The sequence below is a fragment of the Octopus sinensis genome, linkage group LG1, assembly GCF_006345805.1.
Source record: "Octopus sinensis linkage group LG1, ASM634580v1, whole genome shotgun sequence".
Lineage (NCBI taxonomy): Eukaryota > Metazoa > Mollusca > Cephalopoda > Octopoda > Octopodidae > Octopus > Octopus sinensis.
The window spans coordinates 22,141,388-22,150,300 of record NC_042997.1 but is presented as its reverse complement, the minus strand read 5'-3'; positions in this window follow the sequence as shown (position 1 = coordinate 22,150,300).

The window sequence follows — 8,913 nt, the reverse complement described above, 5'->3', positions numbered from 1 at the left end:
GACTTATTGAAGAATCAAAAGCATTTAATCGCGATCTTGCAATGGTATTTGTAGACTTTTCTAAAGCGTTCGATTCTGTAGATAGGTACAAGATGTTTGAAATCCTTAAGCTCTATGGGATACCAGACAAAATTATTTCTGCCATCAAGGTCCTCTACACAGATACGTCTTCAACCATCTTAACCCCTGATGGAGAAACATCATCTTTCTCGATCGAAGCCGGAATACTGCAGGGAGACACACTCGCCCCATTTCTTTTCATCATTGTTGTTGATTATGTGCTACGTAAGTCAGTTGATACCATCTCTGGCAAGGGCTTTGAAATAAAGCCAAGAAGAAGTTCCAGACACCCAGCTGAGTACTTGACAGACACTGACTTTGCTGACGACATCGCTCTTATCAGTGATTCTCTCTCCAATGCCCAGTCTCTTTTACAATCTCTTGAACAAGCCTCAAATTGTGTAGGTCTTTACCTCAATGAGGCCAAAACTGAATACATAAACAAATGTCTGCCCAACACTGATTGCATCATCCACACTCTCAACAGTGCACCTTTAAATATGGTTTCTGATTATAAATATCTTGGGTCATACATATCATCATCTGGAAAAGACTTTCTAACTAGAAAGGGTATGGCTTAGTCAGCCTGTAATGACATGCATAAGATCTGGTCATCAAATCTAAGTAGAGACTTCAAACTTGAAATATTCAAAGCCACAGTCGAACCAATCCTACTATATGGCTCAGAAACCTGGACGTTATCAAAGAAGCTTGAGAGGCGGTTGGATGGAACCTACACTCGCCTCCTTATGAGAGCTCAAAATCTCTCGTGGAGGCGCCATCCAACTAAAATGCAAATATATGGGAAATTACCACCTGTGTCATCTCTTGTGAAAGGTAGGAGAGTCCAGTTTGCTGGACATTGTTGTAGAGCTGAAAAAGAAGTAATTTATACTCTTCTCCTCTGGAAGCCATCTACTCGCAACACCAGAGGGCGCACACTCTCCTACCCTGATGTAATCTCCAGGGATACAGGCATCCAGCAACAGGACCTCCGTAATGCTATGATGGACCGTGAAGTCTGGCGCAACATAGTAAATTCCATTGTCTCGACCACGGTCGAACAATGATGATGATGATGCAATTGGTGTAGAGAATTTATAGGATTTTGTGCGAATAATGGAAATCTTAAGAACTCAGCAATAAATGATCGATGAAAATTATCGAAGCCTTCATACAACGTACGAATAACTATATTTTATGTATTGACTCATTCAGCCCTGTGGAAGAAATCCTATTTTAAGAGCAAGCATCTTGATCATCGATATCTATCTATCTATCTATCTATCTATCTATCTATCTATCTATCTATCTATCTATCTATCTATCTATCTATCTATCTATCTACCTATCTATCTATCTATCTATCTATCTATCTATCTATCCATCCATCCATCCATCTATCTATCTATCTATCTATCTATCTATCTATCTATCTATCTATCTATCTATCTATCTATCTGCCTGTCTGTCTATCTGTCTGTTTGCCTGTCTGTCTTGATGGATGAATGGATGGATGTTTTGACGGAAGGCTGGATGCGTTGATATTTAGTTGCTTTATTCTAGAAGAACCCTGATCGAGTGAATCTCTGAAGAAAGATGCTCCTGCGATGAACTAGCCATCTAGTCTATCCAATACTTTATGTCCAATGTGTCTTTTCTTTTCCTAAGGATGTAGGAGATAATCTCTGGGTTGAATGAGAGATTTGGTTGCTATTTCTAGCAAGTCGAGTAACCTCTCAGTGACTCCTTCCCATGGTTCATAACTATATGTATTTCAATGAGGCGTCTATGTATACAGGATCAAACACGACTGTTTTATTATTTAGCTATTTTTTAAACGAGATTATTTTATATATATATTTTATATATATATTTTATATATAGCAGCTAAAAGAAAAAACAAGAACAAAGCAAAACAAAAAATTAAGTAAGTATTCTAAAGTATCAAGCCAACATTCAAATGTTTCTGGCATTCTCGTGTCTTTGAAGTTTTTTACTTATTTATTTTATTTTAAAATCATGTTTAGTAACATCAAAGTTTCCAGCTTCATCCAGATTCTCCTCTGGATAATGGAGAATGCGTTATTTATGCTTCACAAAATAGAAGTGAATCATAAACTCTCTCTCCCACCCTCAGATATTGTTCTTTAGTCCCATGTCAGACCTGATCAAACAGACTCATGATCATAGACAATTCAGCCATGATCATCTCGTTTGTATTTTCCTCGGATACTGGACTACGTTGTCCAAAGTATCCTTCCATTTTTTCTAAAGGGTACTGCGTAAGTTGAAGTATTTTGGTTGCTATTTCTAGCATGTAGAGTGACTGCATAGAGGCATCCAACGTAGGCTCCCATAAAATTGTTCCATTGCATCTCTTGTTTTTGGTTAAATGATTTTTGGTTTTGATATTTTTTGACTCTTTCAGAAGTAATGAAAATATTTGGATGCATTGTAATATTTGCTTGCATATATGGATGTGAATGTATATGTAAAGAAAAACTATGTGTAGGAAGGTATGTATTTGGACTTACACACGTTTGCTTTCATGCGTAGTTATAAATATAAATATAAATACACACACACACACACACACACACACACACACACACACACACACACACACACACCACACACACACACACACACTTGTAAGACGTAGAATGTTAAAATAGAATACTTCGAAACCAGATCAAACATATATTAAGTGTGTGGCGTTGATAATGTTCACATCATAGAACTACTTCTAACACAAAATTTGAATTCTGCTTTACATATGCGGTGCTTTTGCACATCAACAGATAGATTTTACTCTTTCAGTATATACTTCAGGCCAGAGTTTCGAGTTCGTTTCATGGGAGATTTGAACATACGGTACCGATGAGCAGAAACGACAAGCGAAATATCGATATCTGTCGTTCTCGTTCACTTTCGAGGCGATTCGTTTCTCCTAGTCTTAAAGTATAATGTGTTTTCTTTAACACTCTTCGTCGTTAAAGGGATCTTCCCGGACTGAAATACCGCCGCCCAAAAGCGTTTAACAACACATATACACTAAGCTCTGATAGAACTGTAAGTTGTTACTAAGGCACTCAATTACATCTTAAAGTGGAAGCAGCTGTAAGCTAATGACGATCACAAGTTACTCGTTTATTCCTTTGTCCTTTCTTTCGAGACATGCATATATATGCGAAGGGTTGTTGAAAAGTTCCTCGCGAAAGGCCTGATTGGAGGCCCAACGTTCCGGGTTCTTTTTACTGAAGGACTGTTGTGTGTAAATGTGTGTGTAGAGGATATCGACTCCTTAAATTGTTTTTCTAAAATGCACTATAAATGTTCAATAATATTGAGATCTGGGGACTGTGGTAGCCAGATAGGATATTCAACTTCACTAGAATGTTCCTCGTGCCATTCAATAACAACTTTAGCTGTGTGAATTGGTGCATTATCATCCTGAAAGATTGCGTTTCCCTCCAGAAACAGTTCCGCTACCATGGGATGAATTTGATGAGATAAAATGCGTAAATAGTGTCGACTTTTAATTCTGCCATGAAGGGAAACCATTAGGCCGGCGGATTTCCAAGATATAGCCCCACAAGATCATCACAGATCTTCCTCCGTGTTTAACAGTTGAAAGAAGGCAGTCTGGATCAAATGCTTCTTTTGGCTGTCTCCACACATATACTCTGCGGTTGGTCGAAAATAAGGTAAAGGATGACTCGTCCGAGAAAATAACATTTTTCTACTGCTCTAGGGACCAATATTGTAGGTTTTTTACTCCACTCTAAACGCTTTGCAACGTTTGATTTTGAAAGCAGTGGTTTTCTGATTCCAGCCCTCCCGTGGAGTCCGGCTTTGCGCAGCTCCCGGTGAACAGGTTTTGTAGAAACTGGGTCCACGAGGTGGTCATTAAGCTCGGCAGTAATTCTGTGAGCTGTACTTTTGTGATCCTTTCTAACAATTCGCGAAAGAGTCCAACAGTCCCTATCTGAAAGTTTTGGTTTTCTTCTGGACTTTGTTTTGACGAGGAGGTTTTTCCGTCTTTGTCAAAGGCTGTCATTACTTTCGAATCAGCACTTCTTGATACACCAAATATTTCGGCTGTTTTCGTTACGCTAGCGCTTGCCATAGGAGCACCAACAATTTTATCACTTTGAAAGTTCTACAGATCTGTCATTTTCATGAATTTTAATTACCTTTTTCTGATGATATCTGAAAAGAAACAGTAATTTTAGCAAAACATATTAAGCAACACTAATAATAATAATTAAAAAAATATATATATATAAATAAGTGTGGTAAGTAACTTGCTAACAAACCACATGGTTCCGGGTTCAGTCCCACTGCGTGGCATCTTGGGCAAGTGTCTTCTGCTATAGCCCCGGGCCGACCAATGCCTTGTTAGTGGATTTGGTAGACGGAAACTGAAAAGAAGCCTGTCGTATATATGTATATATATATATTATATAATATATATATAGATAATATATATATATATAATATATATATATATATATATATATATATATTATATATATATATATAGTTTGTGTGTGTGTGTGTTTGTGTGTCTGTGGTTGTCCCCCAAGCATTGCTTGACAACCGATGCTGGTATGTTTACGCCCCCGTTACTTAGCGGTTCGGCAAAAGAGACCGATAGAATAAGTACTGGGCTTACAAAAGAATAAGTCCCGGGGTCGATTTGCTCGACTAAAAGTGGTGCTCCAGCATGGCCGCAGTCAAATGACTGAAACAAGTAAAAGAGTAAAAGAGTAAAGCTTGTGACGGTTTTATAGATATTTCAAAATTATGATGCTATGATGCTAGGTGTTTTAATTATTTTGTCCAACACCTGTATATATAATTTTTACAAGGACGTTTGACAGCTTCTTCGGAGTTGCCATATAGTCACCTACGTTGAAAACGCACGCGCGCGCGGGCACCACACACACACACACACACACACACAGATCCACTTGTAAACATTTAAGCGTTATAGTTTATTTATTTTAAAAGCTTAGTCAGAGGAAGAACGGTAAATTTTCTTTCAAGGCATTCATCACAGATGAAAGTACAGAGAAGATTGACGGCTTGACTGAATTAGTTTCAAAGAGAAGACAGTTCCCAGGGCACCGAAGGTGAAACCGCAGCCGAATTATTTAGTTTACAATCAAAGAATAGGAATGGTTCCACCGTAGTTCCCATCTATAGAGTGTGAAATTTAACTCACAAGGTTGTGTTCGATCACAAGTTTCCCTAAAAAAACCAAAGAGTCACAACTGAAAGGCTTTTGATTTCTAAAAGCACTTGGCATTTTATCACGGTGCTATACAGAGAGCTCGAACTCACACATTTCTAAAGTAAAAGCATTATATGTATAAATACACACATGCATGCATAAGTGTGTGTGTGTGGTGTGTGAATGCATGTGTGTGCGGTGTGGTGTGGTGCATATATGAGTGGGTATATATATATATATATATTATATATATATATATATATATATATATATATATATATATGTATGTATGTATGTATGTATGTTGCATGTATGTTACGTATAAACTTATATATGTTACCGGTAAAGGTTTTAGTTGCCAATTCTGTACAAGACATTGTAGGTCTTTAGCTGGGCTAAAAAGTCACATTCGATCATAGCACCAATAACAGTTAAGCTTCGTGCAATGGCCATACTCAATAACGAGGGGGCAGCCATAATAATAATAATAATAATAATAATAATAATAATAATGATCATAAATGCCCTGATGCAGTACCAGGCAGTGGCTCTCATGGCTTCTGATGTCAACTGATTGGAAGTGTTATCTTGTACATTGTTTTGTCTTGGTATAAAAGATGGGCTACAGCAAATATTCTGCTCAATACCACAGATTTGCTTGTCAGTTGTTTGACCTTAACCAGTTGGGCATGTCCCTTAGTGGCTGACGATATGTGCATCTCTGATCATGAGCAGAAGTAGTGGGGGAGCATCGTAGCCATGTGGTGAGAGGGATTCTTTGGGGTTTTAATAAATCACCTCTGGAAACATGGGTTTTTCGTTCAACATCCTTAAACAACCCTTATTCAGGGACCTTTTGAGCAGGATGGGTTACTCGACCTGAAGAAAATTCTAACTGGGCCCCACCTGCAAGGTCATGTGCTGTTTATCTTCACCATGTCGCACACATATGGTTGTGATGCATGTGCCTGGTGTACCCTTATCAGGCAGGTAGTCATGATGTGTATACTGGGCTTCGTAAATTTTACTCCAGTGTCACTTTGATGGCATGCACTGCTCTCTCACTCAATAATAATAATAATAATAATAATAATAATAATGATAATAATAATAATAATAATGATAATAATAATAATAATAATAATAATAATAATAATAATAATAATGCTACGTATGAACATATATATGTTACGTATGAACATATATATGTGAGTGTGTTTGTATGCATACATACACATGTATGCGCATGGCTCAGTGGTTAGAGCGTCGAGCTTACGGTCGTGAGGTTGTGAGTTCGAATCCCGGATCAGGTTGCGTGTTGTGTTCTTGAGCAAGACACTTTATTTCACGTCGCTCCAGTTCCCTCAGCTGTAGAACTGAGCTGCGACGTCACAGGTGCCAAGCTGTATCGGCCTTTGCCTTTCTCTTTGATAACACTGGTGGCGTGGAGAGGGGAGGCCGGTATGCATGGGTGACTGCTGGTCTTCCGTAAATAACCTTGCCCGTAAATAACCTTGTGCCTGGGAGGGTAACTTTCTAGGTGTAATCCCATGGTCAGTCATGACCGAAAGGGGTCTCAGTATACACAAACTACAGACATACATGAATACATACATACATACATACATACATACATACATACATACATACATACATACATACATACATAAATGCATACATACATACATACATACATACATACATACATACATACATACATACATACATACGTTCATACAAACAAAAATACCCGTTGCTGATGTTGAAATGCCAATGAAGGAACTTTGGATCTAGGTTAGAAATCGGTTCTTTCTCTATTGGCAAGAAATCTTGAAATAAACTGAATAATGGCATACATACATGCATACATTCAAACAGTCATGCATGCATCCATCCATACACACACATATCTATATATGCAAAGAGAGGGAGGGATAGAGATATATAGATAGTTGAAAAGACAGATAGATAGAGTGATAGATAAATAGCTAGACAGATAAACATCTCTCTCTATATAAACGGCAGTTTGTCTGTGTGTGTTTCTGTGTGTCTGTTAGGTTGTACCCTCACCCTTACCACGGCTTTCAACCGATTCTGATGAAACTTGACACACACATAGCCCAATGTCATAATTCAAAACTAACGCAGCGAAAATTTTGAAAAGTTCCCCCAGTTCTGAAAAAAATCGATAAATTCGACATGGGGTCGAGAATCAGAAACACAAACCACAGACTGTCTAGGGGACGCAACTCGACCTTTTTAACTAAGAAAAAATTTACCATCATTTTTTTTCTATTTTTTGGCTATAACTCTCTAAAAATGCTTTATAGTTATTTCCCTTACAAACCCGAGCAACGCCGGGCGATACTGCTAGTCATTAATAAAGGCGTTAAAAAAATCTAGGAAAAAAGAAATGTACAGTAAATTTACTCTCGTGACTTTAGCTAATACACATTAAGCCTCTCTCTGAAAAAAAATAGACTGTATGCTTAAACAAGAGTTTTTTCTTATTGTAGTTGTAAGAAAAGATCGATATAAGCAGTGTCACCATTTATTTACGCCTCATCAGAGATCAGTACTCATTCATGTCAACAGAGTGAATAGTAGCTTATAGTTATTTATTGTATACACGCAAAATTCGGACACCGAAATTTAATCCGTGTTTATTTCAATCACACATCCGTAAGTTTACTGTACATTTCTGGTAACGAATGTGTATGTTCGTGCGCGTGCGTTCGTGCACGCATGCGCGTGCTTATATGTGTGTGCATCAACACATGATTATACATATATATATATATATACACACATACATATGTATGTATATACAGCTAGTTGTGCGTCTATATAGCTAGTTGTATTTATATATATATATTTTTTTTTGTTGTTTTTAAAAAATGTCCAGTTCCTTTGGTTTGTGTCTATGTTTTCGTTTCTCTTTGTGTTCGACGTCCCTTTGGTGTCCTGTACTCATATATGCGTGTATATGTACATGTAGAGGTAGGTACGTACATATATGTTTATATATATGCATATGTTTTATTTCATTCATTACAGTAAATATATATATATATATATATATATATATATATATATATATATATATACAAAGGAAAATATGTTGTTGAAAATGCACCTATATTTCAAAAACTCGTAAATGTTTAAAATGCATTTATTTACATATATACCAAACTAGGTTAAACAATATTTTTGCTCATCAATGGTAAAAGCTTAAAGTTATAAATTAGAAAAACATCTTTGTTTATCAATGGTAAATATTTAAAATTATGAATTAGAAAAAAACATCTTTAAAAGTTTCAATGTTGGCAAATTAAAATGTTTCAATGTTGGCAAATTAGAATGTTTCAATGTTGACAAATTAACATGTTCAGAACAGATAAATTTAGCATCATGAATTAGGTGAACAGAATATAAATAAGTAACAAAGATGTAAAGGTGTCAATTCATTACGGCCGTTTCAAGCGGTTCCTTTAAGTGATTAATGAAAACATTACATATATTTGAAAGAAGCCGTTTTCGTCAGATGACCGCGTAGACTTCAAACATAACGATATTACCAATGTTTGAATCATATTTACATCAATAATAGA